The 25,197-nt window shown below is 41.9% G+C and overlaps 2 protein-coding genes across 9 annotated transcripts in view; both read right to left on the reverse strand.

Annotated features, from left to right (window-relative positions):
- PRLR (prolactin receptor) overlaps positions 1 to 16,624 on the reverse strand; it is a 257,127-nt gene extending 240,503 nt beyond the window's left edge. For 7 of the 8 annotated variants that reach the window (XM_050943782.1, XM_050943779.1, XM_050943781.1 and 4 more), the window contains exon 1: positions 16,399 to 16,624. The gene's annotated coding sequence lies outside the window, so the exon portion shown is untranslated. The remainder of the gene's footprint in view (positions 1 to 16,398) is intronic. The other variant, XM_050943780.1, reaches the window with a different exon arrangement.
- AGXT2 (alanine--glyoxylate aminotransferase 2) overlaps positions 1 to 25,197 on the reverse strand; it is a 346,088-nt gene that overhangs the window by 276,511 nt on the left and 44,380 nt on the right. The window lies entirely within an intron of this gene.

The following is a 25,197-nucleotide window of genomic DNA, read 5'->3' on the forward strand; positions in this document are numbered from 1 at the left end:
AGAAGCTTAAGGTGGAAGGTTAGGGGAGGGATTCAAATAGGGGCATGACATGGTGCAAGCTTTGGGATACAAGACAAAGATACAGAGTTGAAAATGATATGTCATTTTCTGCAATACAGTGTACAAACTCACAACAAAGATGATTTATTACAGTGCAAAATAGTGAGGGGGAGTGGGAGGAGGAGAAGAATAGAGATCATCTTGAGAAGAAAGAATCAAAACTCACATTCCCTTAGAGAAGATCAGAAAAAGAACTGAAGCCATAACTAGAAACAGAAATGTAACATATTTCCTATATTATCTTGTTTCCACTTTCGCTATATTTGAAAGAGAGCAGAATTTTCTCATTTAAGGGACTTAAAAACACCCTAGAAACTTTTTGAAAATGGAAAGTTATTTTCACTTATAACTCAAAACACGTCTTTAGCAAAATAAATAAACAAATAAATAAATAAATAACATGCAGATTTACTTTATACATTAAGCACCAATGAAAACTAATGCACAGGCCTAATTCAACCATTTTTAAGGTCTACAGAATTTTGTTAAATTTCTATTCCATAGATATCATAACTGGCTAGAAAACAAAAATTCCATTTCATGAAAAGTTTAGGGGTTTTGATATTTGGTTTTGTTCAGCAGTGGGATGAAACCAAGACCTTTCAAAGTTTTACTGGGGCAAAGTGCCCAGAGTAGCTAATAGGCCACAGGCTAGGGCATTTGTCCAAGATATGAGGGACACAGGCTGAGTTCCATGCTTTACCTGATGCAGCTTGGTTTTGACTAACTGGCATTTTTGACATCACCTATATCCTCCAAAATTAAAAAATGCTCTGAAAAAATTTCCAACCAGCTGTAAGTATAACTACCATATGATGACTGAGGACCTTGTAGGAAGCATATATGGTCTGCAAGCATGCCAAGCTCCACAGTCCATAACCTACAGAGTTTGAAAGCTTTATTCTACCAGAAGCGACAACGATGTGCTGTGGCACCTTAGAGACTAACAGATGTATTAGAGCATAATTTTCACCCATGAAAGCTTATGCTCCAATGCATCTGTTAGTCTACAAGGTGCCACAGGATTCTTTGTCACTTTTTACAGATCCAGACTAACGCAGCTACCCCTCTGATACTTATTCTACAAGGTGAGTGGAGTAGGGTGGTCTGCCCCTTTAAGAGCCTGCACAGACCAGGCTGCAGAAAGCCTTGGCCTAAGGAGAAGCCCAGTAGGTAGATGTTGGGGAACCAGATGATCTAGCTGAGAAGCAGCTAATGATTAGCTCGGATTCCCGAGGGGGCAGAAGAAACAAACACTTTCCTGAGCAGTTGCAGAAGTCTGAGAGGGGAGGTAGGTCCTGTAGTCCTTCTGAGACAAAGGAAGGGCTGAGACCTTTCAGCTCCTGGAGGATAGGGGACCCTGCAGTATTAGTCAGGGTCAGGACTATCACTTTTGTAACTTTTCCATATTTGTTGTGTTTATGTGGCAGATATGAATAAGACGGCCTGAGTAGAAGGCTAAAACAAGAGCTCAGTGTGGCTGACTGATTTCCCCCCAAATGGGTCACAAACACACCAGACCACAGTGAGCAAGAATTGTCTATAGCACAATGTTCATTTTTAATCTCTAACAGACAATCAGACAAACCAATCAGATTTAGATAGCTTAAAAGCTCTGCAAGTTTACCAAAGTAGCATGCAAAGTCTGGAGCAGAATCAGCTTTACTCAAGATCAAAAATCTATTCTATACAGGGTTTTAGCACCATCATATCTGAGTGCCTTCCAGTAGTATATTAAGCAATGTGATTATGTAGCTCACACACCTCCCAGGTGTGGTGTTCTGTCCCATCTAGTGGCATCGAGATCAAAAAGAAAAAAAAAGATTAATGAGTTTGCTCTACAGCCTTGGCTAACAAGCCATATACTTTTAGCTTGTGCAGTAGTGGCTCTTGCACACTAGCCCAGAGATCCCAGGTTTGATCGGGGCAATGACCAGGGTCTGTCAGACAACTACACAGCTGTCACTTGCTGTTTGTTCTCTCATCCTCTTCCTTGAGGGAGAAGTGTCTGCAATGGAGTGTCTTGTTTGGGTAGATTTTGTTTTTATTATTAATAAATAAACCTATTGCTATGTATTTACATTTGAGAAGAGGAGGCCAAAGAAATGTTGTCATAAACAAATAGCTAAGGGTTAATGTCTCTTTCACCTGTAAAGGGTTAACAAACAACACCTGACCAGAGGACCAATCAGGAGACAAGATACTTTAAAATTTCGGTGGAGGGAAGCCTTTGTTTGTGTTTTTGAGTTTTGCTTTGTTTTCTCTGGGATCTGAGAGTGACTGGATGCACTACAGGCTCTAATTTTCTATTCAAGTAGTAAGTGCAAGTAGAAAGGTGGTTTAGTCTTTTTAATTGGTTTTCTTTATTTGCAAATGTGTATCTGGCTGGTAGAGTTCTAATGTGTATTTGGCTGGAAGTATTTTAAATTGTATTTCTGCTGGAGGAGGCTTTTTCTCCAGTTTCTATAAGCTGACAGACCCTGTAACTTTTACCATTTAAATTGCAGAGAGAACTTTTTTACTTTCTTTTTATTAAAAGTTTTGCTTTTAAGACCAATTTTCTCCCCTTGTTAAGGCTCAAGGAAATTGAGTCTGTACTTAACAGGGGGGGAGAAGGGTGGAATCCCTTTGTTTTAGATTCACGGAGCTTGAATCTGTCTCTCTCTCCAGGAGCCCAGGGAGGGAACACCTGGAGGGGAAGAGAAGGGGAGGGAAATGGTTTATTCCCCTGTGTTGTAAGACTCAAGGAATTTGGGTCTTGGGGTCTGCAGGGAAGGTTTTTGGGGGCACCGGAGTGCCTCAAAACACTATATATTTTTGGGTGGTAGCAGTGTATCAGATCGAAGTTCCTAATTAAGCTTAGGGGAATTCATGCTGGTACCCCAACTTTTGGACTCTAAGGTTCAGATTGGGAAAAAATACCATGACAAATGTGCCTTGTGTTTGGAGCGGAAAGTGGTGAGGTTTTTGATGGCCCTTAGTTCCTAGGGGAGTTTATTCCAATCTTGGACCACCCCTGGAGATGGTTCCACCTCCTGCATGAACAAGCTTTACCCTTCTTGTTGAGAGTTCCATTATGCCAGATGAGCGAAGTGGTCAACCACTGTCTTTGTCTTGGAGCTTTAGACAGTCTTTTAGACAGCCTGGCTCCAGACCATGGAGCAGTTTGAAGATCAGGACTAAGGCCTCCAATTTGATTCAAAATTTGATGGGAAGCCAATGTTAAGAGGGGAGGGAAAGTGTGATGTGCTCATGGTAGCCTGTGTTACTGAGCAGATATGCTGCAGCAATCGGTACTAGTTAGAGTTTATCAGATTGCATTAGTGCCGCTGAGAGGTGATGAAAGCATTGTCATGGGGTAGCATGCACCTCTCGTGCATACCCCCTTTTCTCTGGCTGATATACCTGTAATCACAGTTCTTTTTTGGGGGGAGGGGGACACCCACCTGTCATGGATGGCCCCCTTTCTCTCGGTTAGATGTGAGCCTGCTTTTGGTGTTAGTTCTTATACTGGGGTTGCATCTGCCACTTGCGAGCACCCCCACAAGCTGATGGTTCTCTTGGCAGGTCTTCAGTGACTCAGCCCTCCGGCCAAGTCACGTACACAGTCACCCCTTCAAGTCCAAGTTCTTTTTCAGCCCTAGTATGGGGCCGTAGCTCCAAGGTTTCTTCCCCAAGGCACTGCCTTCTTCAACCATGCAGCCAGGGCCTATCTAGGTACCCTCAGCTGGTGTCCTTTTCAGCAGCCCTCCCTGCGCTCAGACTGCAACCAGACCAGCAGAGCTGGTCTCGCCTGATCTGGCTAGGTCTGGGCTCAGTCCCTTAGGCTCAGCCTGCCCGCACTGACCTTTTCATGGTGTTGCTGCTGCTCTATCCAGCCAGCCAGACACCTTGTCTTTGCCACCCTTCCCTGTTCTGCCTGGTGAGCTCTCTGCAGTGAGCTATGCGTGGCCTGCTGTTCCTTTAGACAGCCAGGCACCCAGCCCTCCCTCGTCAAGCTCCACACAGCAACTGAAGGCTTTGCTCTGCTGCTGGCCTTTTGTCTGGCCCTTCTGGCCCCTTATTGATCACTCCTCTGCAGCCACTCTAGGCTGTCTGGAAGACTTATCTCTGCTCTATTCTGGGGCAGGATGATGCAGGGCCACAAGGCCTCCAGCAGGAAGCCTATGGACCTAGTCCAACCTGCCATGGACATGAATACCTGAGGCCAGGTCTTCATCTACCAGGGTGGGATGGAGTCCCCTAGCTCACTGGAGATGGTAAACAAAAAAAATTACTCATCAGCAACAGTACTCTTGAGGAATTCAAGAATACTCCTAGACTATGGAATCTTGTGTGGGTGAATCTTCATTCAAAGGAGACTGCACCGTGGCTGCAAACCCCTCAGAATATTTTCCCCTGTCCACCAGCATCACCTCTGTTTTGTTTGAGTTCCACTTCAGCCAGCTGTTCTTCATCCATGAGTGGATATCATCCAAGCACTGGGCAATCTTGATAGTATGTGGTGAAGGACAAGTAGAGCTGCATATTGCTGGCAATTCAGTCCATGTCATCTGACCAGTTTATATAGAGTTTGCATGAAGATATTGAAAAGCATGGGAGATGGAACAGACAAGTGTCTAGCAGTGTAGGTGCAGTTTCCCATCACTACTCTTTGGGTGCATTCCTCCAGCAAGGACTTAAACCTTTTTATCACATTACCCCGGACTCCTGACACCTTTCTCAGGCAAGACTGCAGTATCTCATGTTTAACTGCCAGAAACTGCAGAGGGGTCCAGGAGGATGAGAATGGATATCCGTTCTTCATCCATTGACAAATCATCAGTGCTACTAAAGCAGTTTCTGTTCTGTGTCCTGGCTTGAATCCAGACTGTGCCAGGTCTAGCATCTTGGGCTCAGTTAGATGCGCATGTAGTTAGCCTTTTGGTAGCCTCTCTCTAAACTTGCTCGGGATTGGGAGGTTTGACACCAGGCATTAATTGACTAGGACTGAAATATCCAAGGTGGGTTTCTTCAGACTATTGTGTGGTTTTTAAGGAAGGATTCCTTCTCTGAATGAGGATGTTGGCTGTTTTGGTCTAGAGTGGTATCTGTTGTTCATGACTCTCTTCACAGGCCAGGAACAGCATGGATCGGATTCACAAGTCCTGGGCTGGGACTCCTGTTAGGTGTCTAAAATTTCTTGATGAGTGAGTGTCCTGACTAATGGAAATGCATGTAGGCTGTTGATTGGTGGGAGCAGGTGGAGCAGATCCTTGCTGTTTGAGGAGGCTTCTCAGATTTTCCTAAACTTTTCAGCAAAGAAAGATGATAGTTCTTTACAGCACTTGGTGCTTGGGTCTGACACAGGTTGTAGGCACTGAGGATTGATGAAGGAATTTACCACCCTAGGTAGCTCGTTGGGGTAGGATTTCGGACCTTCAGTGAAGGCTGACAGAAAAGTTTTTTCTTGGCCTGTAATACAGCCTTAGCATAGGCTTTGAGGAATTTTGTTGTTTCATCCTATCTGTCAATCTTTGTTTTCTGCCTCTGACGCTCAGTTTTCCACCCCTCTCTCTTCAGTTACCACAGGAAGTCAGAAAACCAAGGAGATCAGTGTGGTCAAATCAGGATCACTGTTCTATTCTTGTTGCCTGGGCACTGCAAGGTTTCTGACCACTGCCTTAATGAGGGGATGGTCTCCTCAAGACAGTGGCGGGGTTGTAGTGTCCTGTATCTTGATACAGAGACGGAAGATCAGGTTCAGAGTATGTAGGGTGACCAGAGAGCAAGTGTGAAAAATCGGGACAGGGGGTGGGAGGGGTAATAGGAGTCTATATAAGAAAAAGACCCCAAAATTGGGACTGTCCCTATAAAATCGGGACATATGGTCTCCCTAAGAGTATGTCTGGTTATATGGGCTGGGTCAGATGTGACTTGTGAAAGTCCTAGGAAGGCAAGTCAAGAGATGAGGTGTTTTGTATCTGTATCAGATCCTCAGCTGCTGCAAACCAAAATATCTCCATTGACTTAAACTGAACTATGCTGATTTACACCAGCTGAGGAACTGGCCCAAACAGCTTAAATCTTGTGTGAGGTATCCAGTAGAATATCTAAGATTAAGAGCCAAATTAGATGGGCTCAAAGAGAAATGATGATTGAGCATAAAAGGATTACTGGCACAATTTAGGATGACAATACCCCTATGGACAGCGTATTCATAAATGCCCATATGGGATTTCTTTTACTTCCTCCTGAAGCATCTGGGTCATGCCAACATCAGAGACAGAATATTGGGCTAGATAGACCACTGTTCTGATTCAGCATAGCAATTCCCTTTGGGGAGCCCCATCCGTTGATGAGCAGCTGTGCTATGAAGGAGAAAATGCCCTCACAGAGCTCTGCTTGGCTAACAAGCAGGCAGGAAATCCCACCCCTAGCTCCTGCTGCCAGCTGTCTTGCAGCTGGAAAAGGAAAAGAGCTCAGTGGGGTATGGGAGAGGGTGTGTGCAGTAGTGGCTGCTGCTGCAGGGATGTAATAGGCCAAGAATCTGAGCTCAGGGGTGGGGAACAGGCCCAAGAAGCAGCCTGAATACATGGCACTGCACACAAGGATCAGCCAGAGCCCAGCAGGAAGGAAAGATCCTGAACAGTGACTGAGGGACTGATTCTGGACAGGCATCGAGGCTGTTTGCTGATAAAGCTGATGGTTGGTTACCCAAAGGTGCTGGAATGATTTCTGGGTGAATCCCTGCCTCCCAAGGGCTCTCCACTGCAAGGTTAGGGCTGGGAGGTGGAAGTGTGGGACAGCCACTGAACCAAACTGTACACCCTGTATGTGATGGGAACCACTTCAAGCCAGAGGGTGTAGCAGCACCCTTAGTTTCAGCACCTATAAGCATGTTTGTCATCAGCAGTATCTTCAGGATACAGCAGTATGCAACTTATATCATACTGACAGAAAGACATTGCAGGCTGGCCTCCAAGGGGCTGATTCATACTATAGACACCAGTACCAATCATTAACTTTCAAAAGAGTTAGATTTAAGGAGGTGAGAAAATGTCTCCCATAGTCCACAAAAGAGGAAAGTTATACAGGAGCTCTGAGGGCACTCCACGCATAGTAAGATATAGTGTTTACAAATGAAAGTGGTGCATATATAAATTAATTGGCATTCCATTTAAAGATTCATATTCAAAATAGTCAAGTCTGCCTGCAATTTTTTTTTAAATCAGAAGAGCATACACTCTGGTGTTTCCTCTTGCCTAGGATGCACCTAGAAATATTTATATGGAGAACAACAACAAAAAAAAAACCTCAGCAGATATTCTTGAAAGATCCTACAGTACCTGTGGGATGTGCTGTCTATTCTGCTATCAATGTGATGAAGTATATTTAGCTGTCTGCAACTTTACTGGGAGTCACACGAATAAATCACTGTACATTGATGGAAGATTTTGCTTCCTTTAATGGACCACGAATTTTGCATTTAGCAACTATTACAAAGCCAGTAAAGTCATCTACTAGGGCACCAGAGTTGTCATGTGCCATAATTTGCATCTCGGAATAGTATTGTATATCTGTTCCAGATTAAAAAACTTAATCTTGTAATCCATGTTTGGTTAATAATTTATAAAATATGACTGACTGCTTTCCTAAAATCACCATCACATGACATCATATGGGGGCTGTCTTGTGATCTGCTGGGGTGAATATCCACGTATCTGTCTGCTGTGACCATTTGTTTGACTGGAGCTAGTTGCAGGGACTGTTTGACCATGTGGTTGGTTGTTTGAAAAGTGTGAATGGGAGTGATTTGTTCCAGGTGGGACTTCAGTGGTTGATTGGAGAGACTTTGAGCCAACAGCCTTATAAAAAAAGCAGCCAGTTACCTACCAAGTGAGCTGGGAACAGAAGACAGGCAAACAGAGGGAGTTTGCCTTGGGGGAGTTCCTACAGAGCTTTACTTTTTTGCCTTTCAGGCTTGTGTGAGCAGTAAATACAATACCTTAAGAGGCTCTTAAAAGGAAGACATTATGGATAGTGAGCAATCGGCTGCTGTGATCTGCACAGGGTGTACCATGTTTGTCTTTCTCTCAGAGGATAGAAGTGACTTCATCTGTCAAAAGTGCAGGCTGATCTCCATATTGCAGGAGAAGGTTAAAGGACTAGAGACCCATAGACTTTAAGGACAAAAGGGACCATTATGATCTCCTAGTCTGACTGGCTGCACAATGCAGGCCATAGAATCTCACCCACCCACTCCTGTAACAAACCCCTGACCTATGTCTGAGCTATTGAAGTCCTCATCTTATGGTTTAAAGACTTCAAGGTGCAGAGAATCCTCCAGCAAGTGACCTGTGCCTCACGCTGCAGAGGAAAGCGAAACCTCTCCCAGGGCCTCTGCCAATCTGCCCTGGAGGAAAATTCCTTCCCGACCCCAAATATAGCGATCAGCTAAACCCTGAGCATGTGGGCAAGACTCACCAGCCAGATACCCAGGAAAGAATTCTCTGTAGTAACTCGGATCCCACCCTATCTAGTGTCCCATCCCAGGCTATTGGGCATATTTACTGCTAATAGCTAAAGATCAATTAGTTGCCAAAATTAGGCTATCCCATCATATCCATCCCTTCCATAAACTTATCAAGCTTAGTCTTAAAGCCAGATATGTCTTTTACCTCCACTGCTCCCCTTGGAAGGCTATTACAGAACTTCACTCCTCTGATGGTTAGAAACCTTTGTCTAATTTCAAGTCTAAACTTCCTGATGGCTAGTTTATATCCATTTGTTCTGGTGTCCACATTGGTACTGTGTTTCATCAGAGAAAATGCTGACTTTCTGGCTAGAAGTCAGCGTTTGGTACTGCAGGCACAGCATGATGAAGAATCAGAGTGCACAGTGCAGAACAGAGAAGAAAATTGGCAATATGTGACCTCCAGAAGAAGAAAGAGGAGAACTTACATACCCCCAATGCAGATAGAGGTAAGAAACCATTTTCAGGCTCTCTGCACAAGTACTATGGTGGAGAATGGTTTGGAAGGGTTATCTAATGGAAGGGATCAGAAGGAGACCCCATCAACCGGAAGGCATGGGATGCATTGTCCTAGGGATGGGGGTTCCACAACCACTGTTCTCAGGAGGGGACAGAGTCATCCATCTGCCGTCCAGAGTAGGAAACACAAGAGGTGTGCTGCTTGCCTGGGGCTAGAATTCAGGATGTGACAGAGTATCTGCTGAGACTGATCAAGCCCTCAGACCGCTACCTATCTTCTTACTTCTCCACATGGGCACGAATGATGCTGCCAAGAATGACCTTGATCAGGTCGCTGCAGACTATGTGGCTCTGGGAAGAAGGATAAAGGAGTTTGAGGCGCAAGTCGTGATCTTGTCCATTCTCCCTGTTCAAGGAAAAGGCCGAGGTAGGGACCATTGAATTGTGGAGGTAAAGGCATGGTTACGCAGGAAAGAGGGCCTTAGATTCTTTGACCATGGGATGTTGTTCCAGAAAGGACTGCTAGGAAGAGATGGGATCCACCTAACAAAGAGAAGGAAGAACATCTTTGCAGGCAGGCTTGCTAACATGGTGAGGAGGCCTTTAAACTACGCACAGAACATGGATGCTAGGGCCCTAAATTCAGTATTAAATAGAGTACAGTACCATAGTTTTTCCAGCAGTGTAATTCAAGTTAAGGGCTCTCTGTAGTTCTGTATGGGACTACAGCTTTGGGGTTCTCTAGAGACCTAGATAACAGGACCGGAGTCTCCTCTCACTTACACCAATGTAAACCAGGAGAAATGCTGCTGAAGTCACTGGAGTTATACTGGTGTAAGTGAGGTCAGAATAAGATCTGAACTGTCAGTGCTCTCTTAATTGACAGCATGTCATTTTTCATGGACTGTGAGCTGACTAGTGCTACTTATTTAAAACCTTTAAAACACTGGTCACTTTCCAGAATGTCAACCAAATTAACGTTTAGCAGGATATGTCTGTACCCTCCCAAAGGTTTAGAAGAAAGTTTTACATCAGCTTCAAATCCAATCTATATGCAGGGATCTTTAAACAATAATAAAAAAAACTGTATTTATTACCAAAATTAGGATAATATACAACTCGAGTAACTGCCCCTAGTCCAACAAATGCCATGTAGGTACCCTTTTAGTATGTGAATATGGAATATGTACATGCTTAAAAAAAACCACCACGGTTACATGGAGAGTGTTTTCATCAATAAGCTGCTTTCTGAGAAAAGGGCATGATGTCTGACGAGAGTTAATTTTTCATTGTGTAATGAGGTTCCTTTAAACACCACCTTTAAATATTTGAAAATTAGATTTTATAAAAGCGAGGGCCTGAGCTGGTAGGTGTCGGACAAGCTTCCATGTGTTACTGTGCAAATCATCTCAGTCCTGAAATAAACACCCTTGTTGTTTACAGCCAGATGCAGGATGGGAAAAGTCCCAATGCCAAGAAGCCTGGGAAAAGTTATACCTGGGCAAGTGTCAGGTTTCTTGCCTTTTAGACCAGCAGAACTGCAGAGGCTGGAGGCAGGCTGAGTCAGATTGGCAGAGATCCTGCATTGGTGGGTTTTTTTGGGGGTGGGGGTGGGGCAGGGGCTTCCTCTGCAGCATGGGGCACGAGTCACTTGCAGGTTTAAACTAGTGTAAATGGTGAATTCTCTATAACTTGAAATCTTTAAACTATGATTTGAGGACTTCAGTAACTCAGCCAGAGGTTAGGAGTCTATTTCAGGGGTGGGTGAGGTTGTGTGGCCTTCAATATGCAGGAGGTCAGACTAATGATCATAATGTTCCCTTCTGACCTTAAAGGCTATGAGGCTGAACAGCCTGAGGGCACAGCAGTTACTGAATTGCCAAAGAAGAGGGTGGCAGATGTGACTGATTAGAAATAAAGCAAAGAGAACTGTGGTGGGGAGGAAGAAAATGGATGGGCAAAACTGATCTGCCAGTGACAGGGGAGGGGAATGGGCCTAGCTACTGAAGTGAAGCCTTACAAGCAAGTGTGTAACCCACACACCTTCTGGGTGCAGTGTTCTGTCCCATCTAGTAGCATCAAGACCACTTAAAGAGAGAGAAAAATGAGTCTGCTCTACAGCCTTAGGTAATAACCAGTTGGCTTTTGGCTCATGCACTAAGCCCCAGAGGTCCCAGTTTCAATCCTGCCTGCTGACAACTGAGGTCTCTCAGTATTATACAGGTGAGGTCAGAAAAGCATAATGCTGAGCCTCAAGCAGAATGTTCTGTTACTGTTTTATTTAGAGCTGCAGTTCTCAACCCCTCCCCACACCAGGTTTCAGGGGGTCTGCCAAAATAAGCTAGAGATCATACAAAAAAAAATTGTTTCATCTCATGCTATTTGGACACATTGGTTTTGGTTTTTTTTTTTTAAAGCAGAGAGTGTGTTAATTTTCATGCATGATATGCTGAAACCTATTGGCTTCAGCAGGGCTGGCGTTAGGACGTAGCAAACAGGGCAAGTGCCTAGGGCCCCATGCGACAGGGAGCCCTGAAAGAAAAACAGTTGCTGTGGCACAGGTGGGCCATGCAGTTTTTAATAGCATGTCAGGGGCTCTCAGAAAGAAAAGGGTTGAGAACCTTTGCTTTGGAGGACTGTAATAACTGGGGAGTAGAGAGTTTGGGTAAGAATTTTTCAGCTACAGTCGGTCAGGTTGTTCAAGGTTCTCTTTGCCAGAAAGACAAGCAGCCCTTTAACTTCTCAGCCAAGTTGACATGGGCACACAGTCTACTCTAAGAACCTTGCATATGTAGCAGCAGCTGCAAGTCACAGTTTGATTTGATTTTTAAGAGAGAATAAGGCTCATAAACAAATAGTTCAAGGCAGCTGTTTCCAGAAGGGTGAGTGATAATTTAAATTACCAATTAAGCCACAGAAGGTTTTATAGTAAAATAAGCTTAACATTTGATTATTTACTGCTTCTGCTAAACCATTTGAATTTAGGAAGGAGCTGGGCTCTCTAATATTTTGATACAGCCTTGTAATTGCAAGATTAGCTTCTGGTATCACAGCTAATATATTTAAATTAGTGAGTAAATCAAGGATAGATTTGCAAATTATATAAAAAAGCTACATATGCACAGACTGTTTTCCACCTTTTTAAAAATAAACTCAACCCACCATACTATGTTTAAAAAATAATTAATATTAACAACATTAAAGGGTCAAATAAGCATAAAATATATACAGAAGAGGATGCTAAAGAGTATGAAAAGCTTAGATGTAAATACACTTTTCAAAATTCAAAGTAAACTAAATATCCATGTGTTTCATGACAGAAGAATGAAATGTTTTGTGTAATTTGCAGAAAACGGAGGCTTTTGGCTAACAGCACTTTTAGTGTTTTCTACTTCTGCACATCACTGTGTATCTGCCTTCCATATAAAATAGATTAGTGACCACATTGTTATATAATTTAAAAAAAAAACCACAATATGTGCACTTATGGTTCTACATAAATAAATGACAGCCTATAAAGATTGATACGGTTCTAGTCACCAAAAATTCCAAGTCTTGTGGCTAGAGAAGACACAGAAACCTGTGGAGTCTATTTGTCACAAAGCTCATTCCTGGTTCACAAAGCGAAGTTTAGTTACCAAAATGAGAAACAGGTAAACCAAAATACAACTCTAAAGTTAATTTGCAAAGCCAAACATTTGGAGCACAGTTTTGCTTATGAATCTATGCAAATAGAACTGAAATGGGTGCAAATTCAGGTGAAGTGTTGTGAGATGCCCTTTTGCTTAGAGACCCTTAATAAACTACGTACTGACATAGAAGTAGGGTGACCAGATGTCCCAATTTTATAGGGACAGTCCAGATATTCAAGGCTTTGTCTTATACAGGCACTTATTACCCCCTCCCCCATCCTGATTTTTTCCACAGTTGCTATCTAGTCACGATACATGGAAGTGAGTATAAGGAAATCTAAATTGATGTAATTTATATGAGAAAGAATTAGAAGAAGACACCGCCGTAACTAGGTAGAAGCCTACTTTAACTTGCACATTCTTGTACACTGTCCTGCTAGTTGCTTTTCAAGCTACAGGCTTCTCTTAGATGCTGGCCTCTCACCATTTAAGTCACACTAATACACAGGGCCTGGTTGTTCATTGACTTGCATCTCGTATAGTCATTAATACCTGTTCAAACAGTATTCAAAACACTACCATTCTGTTTTAATACAGAAGTTGTGTAAATGTCTACACGCGGTGAAAAACTGTGGGGGGGGGGGAAGGGGATGGGAAATCAGGCTCATTTAGGGTCCAATTCTGATTCCACTTGCACTGTTTTTACAGCACTTTACTTCCGCTGACTACTCCTGACTTACATTGGCATATAGGTAGGCAGATCAGGCCTAATTAGTCTCAACTCTGATTTTGACTCACTAAATTAAGTGTCCTTGATAAGACATTTGTAATTGTGAACTATAGCCATAAAAGCTATTTGGGAAAAGATGAAATACTATTTAACCTCCCCTCTCAAAGAATTCATTGCTTGAGCAAGCTCATACGTACTAGTGAGCTTCACATTCAAAATAAAATCCAAATCAAGTTGCTTATTGAATCAAGACTGCTTAAAGAAAGACAAAACTGCTGGATTAAAAAAAAAAGGATACAGAGAATATATATATACAGATACAAAAATATTTATACAGAAAAGTAGGAAGAGAGAAAGATATGAGGAGGAAAGATTAAAAAAAGGTAGAAAAATCCATCCGGCTGTCTTAGCACTACTTCTAAAACAACCAAAGGCGGTGGGAACTAATAGCAGCAAGAGAGGATGAAATCAGAGATTCCAAGGCCAGAAGGGACCATGGTGCTCTTCTAGTTGGACCTCCTGTATAATACAGGCCATAGAACTTCCTTAAAATTATTCCTACTGCATATCTTTTAAGAAAAATATATAAGCTTCATTTACAAATTGCAATGATGGATAATCCATCACAACCCTTTGTAAGTTGTTCCAATAGTTAATTACTCTCACTGTTAAAAATGTACAACTTATTCTCAGTCTGAATGTTTAGCTTCATCTTTCAGCCATTGGATCATGTTATACCTTTCCCTGCTAGATTGAAGAGCCCATTTGTTTCTCATGTAGGTCCTTGTAAACTGTAAATCAAGTCACCCCTTAACATTCTCTGTGTTAAGCTAAATAGAGTGAGCTCTTTGAGTCTTTCACTATAAAGGTATGTTTTCTAATCCTTCAGTCATTCTTGTGGCTCTTTCTGAGCACACCACAACTGGACACAATATTCAGCAGTATTTGCACCAGTGCCAAATACAGAAGTAAAATTCCTATTCAAAATTCACCTGTTCATGCATCCAAGGATCACATTAGCCTTTTGGCTGCAGAATCACATGGGAGGTCATGTTCAACAGAGTCAGGGCTGGCTCCAGGCACCAGCATTCCAAGCTGGTGCTTGGGACTGCATTCTGCAAGGGCCGGCAGTCCCTGTTGTTTTGCCCCCAAGCAGCGTGCTGAATTGCCACCCCAGGCTGCGGGGGCAGTCCATGCACCATTAGGGTGGCAGGCACGTTTCTGCAGTGAGGGCAATTCGGCAACAGCTTCTATGTTTAGCTGTCCGGGGAACAGAAGCTGCCACTGAATTGCCGCCGCTGTGGAAACGCACCTGCCGCCCTAAGGGCACACAGACTGCCCCCGCCGCCCCGCGGTGGCAATTCAGCGCGCTGCTTGGGGCGGTGAAAACTGTAGAGCCGGCCCTGAACAGAGTATCCACCGTGAACTCCAAATTTCTTTGAGTCACTCTGCTGTATGCATGACCTATATTCTTTGTTCCTCGATATATACATATTCAAATGCATATTGTTAGGTCGGTATGCTGGGTGCAAGCTTTCTGAATCACTTGGTAGCAGTGACCTGTCCTTTTCACTATTTGTCACTCCCCCAATTTGTGCGTCATCTGAAAACTATCAGTGATGATTTTACGTATTCTTCCAGGTCATCAATAAAAATGTTAAATAGAATAGGGCCAAGAACTGATCATTGTGGAATCTCACTGGAAATACACCTGCTGCATGATTATTCCCTGTTTATAATTACATTTTGAGACCTATCAATGAGCCATCTTTTAATCCATTTAATGTGTCATGTTAAGTTTATATTGTTCTAGTTTTTAAACAAAATCAAAATGTGATGCAGTACCATAACAGCCTTACAGAAGCCTACATATGTTACATCAGCACTGTTACCTTTACCTCATAAAAAAAGATACCAAGTTATTTTGTCAGGATCTTTTTTCCATAAACCCATGTGGATGGGCATTAATTACATTACTCTACCCTCTTAATTCTGTATAAATCACATGGCTGATACGAGAGTGATTTGAAAATAAGAAAAAATTTAAAAATAGAAAATAAAACTGGCTAAAGGAAATAAGGAAAGGATGTCACATTTCTTGACCCATTCATTTGGAACATCAGAGCATCTGTGCTTCTAAGTATACTCAGATCATACTGGACTTTTCTCAAGGACTTAATCCACAGATTTATGGAGTTCAACAGCTGCGATACTCAGATGACTTAAAAGGTTCAGCATTACATAGGTTGTCACCTCTTGAAGCTTAACATCTCTACATTTTAAAGAGATTAGGGACAATGATGTCCTTTTGGAGGCACTGCTCCTTAGTCACTGGAGTGGCCTAAAATCTCCCAACCACTTTCACCTTTGGTTTGGTTTGTTTCCCCAAGCTTTTGATCTGAAATGTTATCTATGATGATGGTAACTGCCTTAGAAATCGATTTGTAAAACCAGAATTTTGATTTTAAATTTTCTGCAATTGTCAAAAATAGCACTGCATAGTATTTCAGCATTCTGAAACTTCAACCAAAAAGGAGCTTTTTATTGTGCCTTAGAAGCAAAAATAAAACACTGTGAAGAGAAAGTGAGACAATACTGAAGTGTTGGTGGCACTTTATCCAAACTTTCCCCTTCTTCTACCTCACCCATCTTGCAGAAAAAAAAACATTCAGCATTTTTCCCCTCTCCCCATTGGTTCTACTTGTATTTTAATTCTTCTTATTAGAAATATAGATCTGTAAATACTGAATTGAACATATACATATGTTGCTAGACAAACTTACTTCAGTATTGTGTCTGTTCTAATTAACTCTTAAGAATGAAAAGGGTACCATACTAAAACACAGTGATAATCAACTCTACTGCATATCATTTTCTGCCTATCAGCATTGTTTCTTGCCATGCAAACTATCAGATTAATATTATTTTGTGCAATGACACACTTACTTGTCTGAGTTGTCTTATATAAAAAATTATCCCAGAAAAACATTTCACTTACATACCAAAGTTCTAAATAAAGTCCATTGTACAGGGTCCTGCACGTTTCACTTCTCTCTGGTTTCGTCCATAATGGTAACATAATAGCATTTAAAAAACAAAAGTTACTTACAAAAAACTGAGCCCTTTAATCCATTTAACTAGAAAATGCATTCATTGTTTGAATAGTCCAGGTCTGACATTTAAATCAGGTACATTGTAAGAGTATATCTGTGCATATCTCCCTCCCTACTAAATGGACACCTGCACAGTAAAGAACAGACAGATCTTGTTGCTCTCTGATAAGGTCACAGAGGCTTAGCTAGAATATAGCAATGCTTAATCCTCATTGGTTTTGCCTGCTGAGCACAAGGCTGTTTCCTTGACAACACAGCTGCAGTTGCTACGGCATCCACAGCCACATGTGATGTCAACATTTTGGGATGGCCCACCATAAAAATCATTTACATAATGCTATTTTCTAATCTTATAGATTAAAAATGAAAATCAGTGAGAACCTCCAATATGTCCCCACTCTGCCCAGATTTAAGCACTTAGCTATTATGCATGTATTTACAGTAGTTTACCCAATGTGCCAGTCACTAAACATGGAAGACATGATTCCTGCCCTGGTGAGTTCACAGTTTGGTTATTTTTTAAAAAATCTCTTTGAAGATATAAAGTGTTTTAATCTTCAACTAGAGATTTAAAATGACAGACCGTATTAGGAGCTGTATTCAGAAATGCAACAATATTCTGGGAAGTAGAAATATGATCAATGACATACCAAATAATTTATGCTAAGGGCTGTAGCTATAGCCAAGAAGAGGATTTTTACAGAAACAGAAATGTCTTCAGGCACTGAATAATAGCTACTGTCGTTAATATACTACCTCAAGGTTGAAATTCACTATAGTGTAGAGAGACAAGGTCTAATACATTACTTAAGCTTTACCTCAAGACCCATGTTAATCGCCAAGCCTTGGTCTCATTGAAATCAATGGGAGGTTTGCCACATGACTTCAGCATGACCAGTATTTGGCCCTACAAGCTTATGTGGCGCTAAAGTGAAACAGAGGGCCTTGTGTATCCCTTCTGTACTGGAGTTGCTAGTTCATTTGGGAAATTGTTCAAGTAGCTCTTTTCTACTATTTTATTACTGCTCAATCCATATAGATTGTCTCATAAACGCTGAAAACACCATCACCGATTACCTGACAGCTTGCAATTCATGCTCTTCTGTTAGATTTTGATATCCCATTTCTCTATTAAATTTCTCTATGTTCTGTTTTCATAACAGTAGTGTAACTTCTTGCTGACTGAATCCTACAGGTTCACTTCATTTTTCACTTTGATGTTCCTCCCCGCTGCTCATGTAGTAATCCAGGTTAAGGTGTTTTCTTGGCAGTAACAAGGATTAGTCAAAATGCTAGATATGCATTTAACTTGTAATAACAACCCTAGTTGCGATTTAAGATGAGCAAATAGCTGTATATTCATCTTCTCTGTTTATTGAGGCTACATTATAACAGTGGCAGTGTACTCCACTATATAGCTCCATTCCAGGAAACCCAGAGCAGGCTGCTGGCTGATTATAAAACCAAGTGACCCTAATAGCCATCCAAAATATTAGAATCTAGTGATGCATGGCTAACAGAAGTGTGTGTGAGACAGTGGTTCCCAAACTTTAACAACCTGTGAACCCCTTTCACTAAACTGTCAAGTCTCGCAAACCCCTTCCTAAAAATGAGTATTTCCAGGGATTTTCTCCTGTACCTGAGTATAAATTATAAAACAGTGATCTTGGAAATATAAAATTTGTTTTTATGACATGCTTATTACACACTCTTATTTATCATTACAGTATATTTATTACATTATGAAAATGGCAACACTTCCAAGATCTCACTTTTGTAGCTTGTATCGCTTTGAATAAGCCTATTATAAGACAAGGCTCCTATGTTTCATCAAGGAGTATCAGATGTGAAACAGCATGAAGGTATTTAAGAAGCCAACTCAAAGAGTTCCTCCTACACAATCATTCAGATCTTGAGCAGTCCAGGCAAACAACTCACGTTACAACAAAGCTTAAACTTGTTCATAATAATTTAAAAAACAATTCAAGCGGCCTATTTAATTTTAAAACAGCAAAAACTATCCACCTCCCTTTCCATTTCCTATAAGGCAGGTGTTCTCAAACTGGGGATTGGGACCCTTCAGGGAGTCATAAGATCATTACATGGGAGGGTGGTCCACAAGCTGTCAATCTCCACACCAAACCCCACTTGCCTCCATCATTTATAATGGTGTTACATATATTAGAAAGCGTGTTTAATTTGTTGGGGGGATCGCACTCAGAGGCTTGCAGTGTGAAAGGGGTCACCAGTAAAAAAGTTTGAGACCCACTGCCATAAGGAGTCTTGAAGTTTAAATCTCAGTGTGACAGATCTGCTTAGCTCTTGGAAGTCCAGGGACTCTGGGCTGCTGGCCCCACGCTGCCCAGGGTCTCTAGGAACAGCTCTGTCTGCCATTAGGGAATTCCTCCCCATGCCCCCCCCCCCGCCCCGAGAACCCCTGTAACATTTTGCAAACCCCAGTTTGAGAACCACTGGTGTGGGGGACAAGAAATCTTCCATTGATCCATAAGCCTTAGGTCTCATGTAGTGCCCTCTGCTATGGAGCAACCTTATTTCTAGTGAAATCAGCAGAACACCCCAAAACTGCTGCTTACACTTTTGAGTGTGAATAGTTCCACACAGGTCTGTTTTGATGCCCCTAGAGGGGGAATAACTTATTGTAAACAACAACTAGAGCTACAGTACATGTGAAATGTGATCAGTATATTTTGGAGAGTGAATATGAAGTGTGCGCCCACAGAAATAGCCAGAGAATGCATGACAGCTGATCCAGAAAGCTTTATCTGTATTAGCTGATGTTTTAGAGTATGTAGTGTTGTGTCTAATAGCGGATATGTGCTGAATTAGGAATACCATGTTGTGTTGTCAGGGATGGTAGTTAATGAGGAATGATTCCCAACTACAAAGTTTTAACTTATCACAGTCTTGATCTCTTCAGCTTGCAATTCATGCTTTTCTGTTAGATTTTGATACCCCATGTGGACTTCATCATTCTAAAGCCAGTGTTCCCCGGGAACACGAGAATTAGGAACTGCTTAGACAACGAGGGTGAAATCCAGACTCCACTGAGCTCAGTGAGGCAGAATTTCACCCCAAGTTTTTGAAACGTCTGTCAAAATGTGACATTAAAAATTAGGCGGCATACCCTGTTAATTCAGAGGAGAAATTTTCTAGAGATAAGATGGCACATGTAACATTCTCAAGCTCACTTGTTGCTTGGCACCCACAGTACACTTATGTTAATGGCAAGCATATGAGCCATTTATAAGATGCATAATGCCTCCTAAGAAATCGGCATGACACTAGGTGAAAAGGGGACCATCCTGCATCTAATGAATGTTAAAAGCATGCTTGCCAAGAAGGGGGCCCTAAAATTATTTTATGCCTATGAACCTTTCAGCTGCTTTAATGTTCAAATGTAAAAAGGGCCTGCCTACTTATTTGAGCGTTAGTCAACTGAAAGAAGATGAAGACACAGAAAGAAAATTAAAAAGAAGCCTCCACCCACCACAGGTGCTTTGCAGGAAGAATGGCTGAAAACAAGATTCAGCAGCCCAAATACATTTCTTGGAATAAACTGGCAGAGTGTAAAACCAGTTCTATGGTGTTTCGTTGGCTTTTACTAGCAGAAACATTTTGCAAAACAGATTGCAAATAACACCCTTGGCTAATGATTTTACAATTCACTCTCAGATTTGAAATGATCATATACTTCTAAGTTATACTTTAATGAAAAAAAGGAAGCAATATGTGAAACGAGTATTACTGAAGCAATGAATATCTGAAGGCCTATGAAGCTAAACGGCAAATTATAGTGGCTTCCTTTTCCCCACTCAGATCTGTTGCCATTTCTTTAAACGTTATCTATGTGAATAAGATTGTAAACAGCTTGGAACAGGGAGCTTGTCTTCTTTTCTGTAATGTACCATGTTTATCAGTGGCATTTTGTAAATTATAAGCAATACATTCATCCAGTCTGTCTAAAACCAAGGAGTACTAGAAAACTCAATGACACAAAAAGATGTCTGAAATTACTCCCAAGAATCAAGAATTGGTATACTGGCCAAACTGAACTTTTCTAGCTTCTGAAATGTTTCCATCAAACAAAAATCCAATCCCAGAAGGACAAAGCTTTTGACAGTAATTAGGGATGAAAGTGTTAATTTACATTTCTATATCATGAGGTGGTTATTAAATGCAGGATTTTCAGAAGATTATTTTACTTTCACACTGCCTCAAAGCTCTCCAGTTGGAGATCATATTCTATGTATATGGTGAGTGTACAAAGCCAGCTAATAATGACCACCCACCTAAGACGACTGAAACTGTAACAATTAATTTTATATTTTTTTTTTAAAATTGCTCTTTGATGATAAATATGCAGGGGTCGGGAAGGAATTTTCCTCCAGGGCAGATTGGCAGGGGCCCTGGAGGTTTTTCGCCTTCCTCTGCAGCGTGGGGCATGGGTCACTTGCTGGTGGATTCTCTGCAGCTTGAGGTCTTCAAACCACAATTTGAGGACTTCAATAACTCGGACATAGGTTAGGGGTTTGTTATAGAAGTGGATGGGTAGGGTTCTGTGGCCTGCTTTGTGCAGGAGGTCAGACTAGATGATCATATTGGTCCCTTCTGACCCTAAAGTCTATGAGTCTGAGGTTTCTTTTCTGCACATAGTTCTCTATTCTTTTCTATAGCAAAAGAAAATTCACAAACAAAACTTTATTTAACATTACTTAAGGTTGCTCTCATCAAACTAAACCATGGAACATTAGGAAATGCAAAGTTAAGGTTTAAAAAGAGTTGCAAGATCCTGAAAATATCAGAATGAACATTGCGCAAACAACTTTAATTTTTCCCCCTGGGCATGTGTGTTATGTACAGGATTTAATTATAGGCAGAAGTGAAGTTTGCTTTAAGAGATTAGCCCAGCATCACCCAGAAACTCTGTGCAAAGGCAGGGATAGAATCCAGTTCTCCAAGGCAGCATTCAACTGTATTAACCAGGAGATCATCCTTTCTCTTCCTACATCACCTGCCTCATTCACTTCACACCTTCCAGGTTGATCTGCCTCCAAAGCATTCCCAGAGAACATCTGTATACACTCATGCTTCATACCATCCACTTCCTTGTCCTTGTGTCCCATCCTGACACCAAGTGGTGGGCCTTGCTGTAACGTGAGGATGGTGAGGATCCTTGGTGGGACAGTTTGTACTCCACTCTGGTCCCAGGGCCCACCAGAAATATTAGTTGGCTGCTCATACATGGAGCCACAAGCATGGGTGTGTGTCTAGCATGGTTCATGAATTCCTCCAACACCGGCCCTTTCTGTGGTGAGAGGCTGATCCTGGTGCACATCTACCTACAGTGCATCAGATTGGAGCCCCTCTTCCAGCTCCTCCAGAATCTCCTACAGAGGTTCTGGCTGTACTTCACTCTGCACCTCCTGATCCACACACATACTGTGGCCCCATAAAGTTGCAAGACCTCCTCGTCAGCCTTCTTCTGGTGCTCACCACAATGGCCATTCATCACACCAAGAGGAGGAAACTGGATGGGGAGCACTCTGACTGTAGGGCCTATTTCTAGTCCCTTGTTCAGTCATGCCTCTAGACAAAGGTCCTCTGGGAGGAGTCCACTGCCTCCCTTGGATGCCTTGGAAGCACTGGGTGCTGTCCAGGGTTCTCTGCTTGATGTCCCCTTCCAGTTCTCTGTTTCTTTACTTCTGACCTCACCCTTTCTCCTGCATGCATCAGTGGTTCCTCCCCTTTAATTGAGGGACAGAGCCTTTAGTTTTGGGTGGGCCTACATCCACCCATCCTTGGTACTTCAAATAGTACAAGCCTTCCAACTTCTGCAACAAATGAGGAAGGGGTGATACAGACAACAGCCTCCTTAGTACATAACACTGATTCACCCCCAGAGTAGCTTCTGTGCACTGAAGGAACCAGTGGTCCTGTGTAAAAAATAAAAATAATGAGATCATGTATGGGCAACATTCATCTGATATATCTTAGCTTGGGAATAATTAACTTTGTATTTCCTTATTTTTTATGGTTTAGTTTACTGAGGAGAGCAACCTTTATTAACATTAAATGAAGGTTTTGTTTGTGAATTTTCTTAGTTTTTAATAGAAAAATATTTAACATGTGCTACTTAAACAAAACAGTAACACATTTGTTATCTCCAACATATTTTATTGCTATGTGATGGTCTCACCACTCAGTGACATGTTGATCAGTATATTGATCAAATTAAACTGTATTCAAAACAATTTGTTTTTAAATGCAAATTAAATTGTACTTTTCTAAATAATTTTTAGCTGTGTAACAAAAGAGTTGAGACCTCTAGAATTACCTTCTTTTTTTTAATAAAAGGTAAATAATCATAAAAGCACAGGCCCACCAATTTGTAACAAGCCTATAAATAAAATTACAGCTCTTTTTCAGATATATTGTATCTTATTTTCATGTAACCCTTGAAAGTTACAAAATAACTTTAAGTAACAAACCCAAAGGTGCACAGGACTTTGTCAAAACCTAGTCTGATTTTGTTACTGCTCTTCCCAGGACCTTTCTTTGTAAAAGTGTTATGCTAGTCTGAGGTAAATCATTTATCAAAGGCAGCCGTTGCCATTACAACCTAGGCAACAGTGATTCTACCAATGTATATGAACAAACTCAAGGGAGTGAGGGAGGAGCAGCTGATTATCGCCAATATCATCACGTTACTATTCAGGCAGCAGCAAATGTGCATTGGGAAGTGGGGGACAGAAGTCAGGTTTTCCCACTATTCAATTTTTCCCAAATTTCCTAAAACCCCAACATACAAACACAAATTATACACTGGAGATCATTCCACACACATTAATTAGTTGCTGAAATTTGGTTCAGATTCCCCTTTTACCTTGAGCAAAAAGGTGAGACACAAAGTAAAGAAGTGATCTGAGACAGCTAATTATATGTGTTTCTAGAAGCAACACCTATAGTTAAAGTTGCCTAACACATTCTCTTAAAAACTCTTATTTTCAGTGGCTTATAATGGAAGTAGCCCAGGGAGTTGCAGCTGTCATGCAGCTGTTCCAGGAGGCACTATAGACAGCTGCAATCCACAGGGCCCTGGGCTGGAACCCGGAGTAGAGGGTGGGTCTGGGTTCCCCCCAAATCTCTCAACTCCTAATCAGATACAGGAGGAATTGACCTGGACTGTGGGTTCTACCAGAGAAGGTCTCTGGGCTGTTCCCTGACCCACATGGTGAATCTCTGAGGTGAACAAATCCACCAGTAAGCGCAGGGCCCACCAAGATAGAGGAGGAACTTTGTTACAGTACCTATTGGGACCCCTGCCTCAGTCAAAGCACAGGATGGACCGTGAATGACACATCTGTAAGATGTTTTCTTGTGGTTAAGGTACTTGTCTGAAAGCTAGGAGAGTTGAATTCTATTTCTGGCTCCATCACAGACTTCCTATGTTGAATAAGACAATCATAGCGTATATGCACAAGGGCACTGGATTAACATGGCATGAGCAAGCTTCATCTCAGCATTTCAGTACGCAACTTTGCAACAACAACATTACATACAAAAAACTATTAAAACCAAATCTTCTCATAAACCAAAGAGACAGAAGCAATGAGTTTCTTTCTTTCCTTTTTCCTAGAAGCCACCCGATCATATCAGTAGAGTTCTAGACTATGACTCAATCTATCAATTCAGATTTCACTAATATATTCCAGAACCCAACCTTTATCAGTGGGTAGTACTATCAGGTTATTTCACAGTATCACCCATCCACATCATGGGAGACCTTTCCAGAAGGAAGGATGTGAATATCCGACACAGGTCCAACACCACAACATCATCCTTCAAATTTTGCCCTTGCATACTTAAGAGCATACAGAAATTTTGAGAGAATCCAAACTGTGCCCTGCAAATTTGGTACAAGCTCTTCATTCACCCAACATAAAACATGCAATAATCAGCAAGCCATTGCCTGATGTAGCCTACTCACCTAATACCACCCATTGTCTCATCTTAATCTCTTCTGAGCAAGTTGATCAAGATAAAGAGCAACAGCTAGTGTCAACTAAACATATCCACTGCAAACATCCTTGACCCTTCCCAATTGTCTTCAGGCTGGGATTTGGAACAAAGGCGGCTCTTGTCACACAGATGGACAAGGGGCAAACATTCATATACTTAGTTCTGTTGATCACTCTGCAGCACCTGATACCTTTTAACATGAAATACTGCTATCTGGCCTGTGAGCTGAGGCAGACTGAGGTTTTGTGGGGCCCAGGGCCAGACCGGGAGGAGCACCAGGCTGGCAAGCAGAGCAGGGTCAGGGATCAGGGTGCCCAATTTTCTGGTCCCCCTCCCCAATTGGCTGGGGCTCATTCAGCCCAGCGGCTAATCCACCACTGCCTGTGAGACATTGCTGGGGTTAGTGGGAATGCAATGAGGTGGCTCAAATCCTTCCTCCAGACCACGCTTAGAGGAGAATGATAGGCAACTGATGTTCCAGCTCTAGAGTCCTGACCTGGGGAAAGTCAGTAAGAGGAATTCTCTCATTCAACATCTACACAAAGCCACTGGAATAAAAAAAAAATTAGTCACATCTGTTTGGTAACTGTTGTTCTTAGAGATGTGTTGCACATGTCCATTCCAATTTAGGTGACTCACAAAGCAGTT

Source organism: Gopherus flavomarginatus, chromosome 3 (genome assembly GCF_025201925.1).
Source record: "Gopherus flavomarginatus isolate rGopFla2 chromosome 3, rGopFla2.mat.asm, whole genome shotgun sequence".
Lineage (NCBI taxonomy): Eukaryota > Metazoa > Chordata > Testudines > Testudinidae > Gopherus > Gopherus flavomarginatus.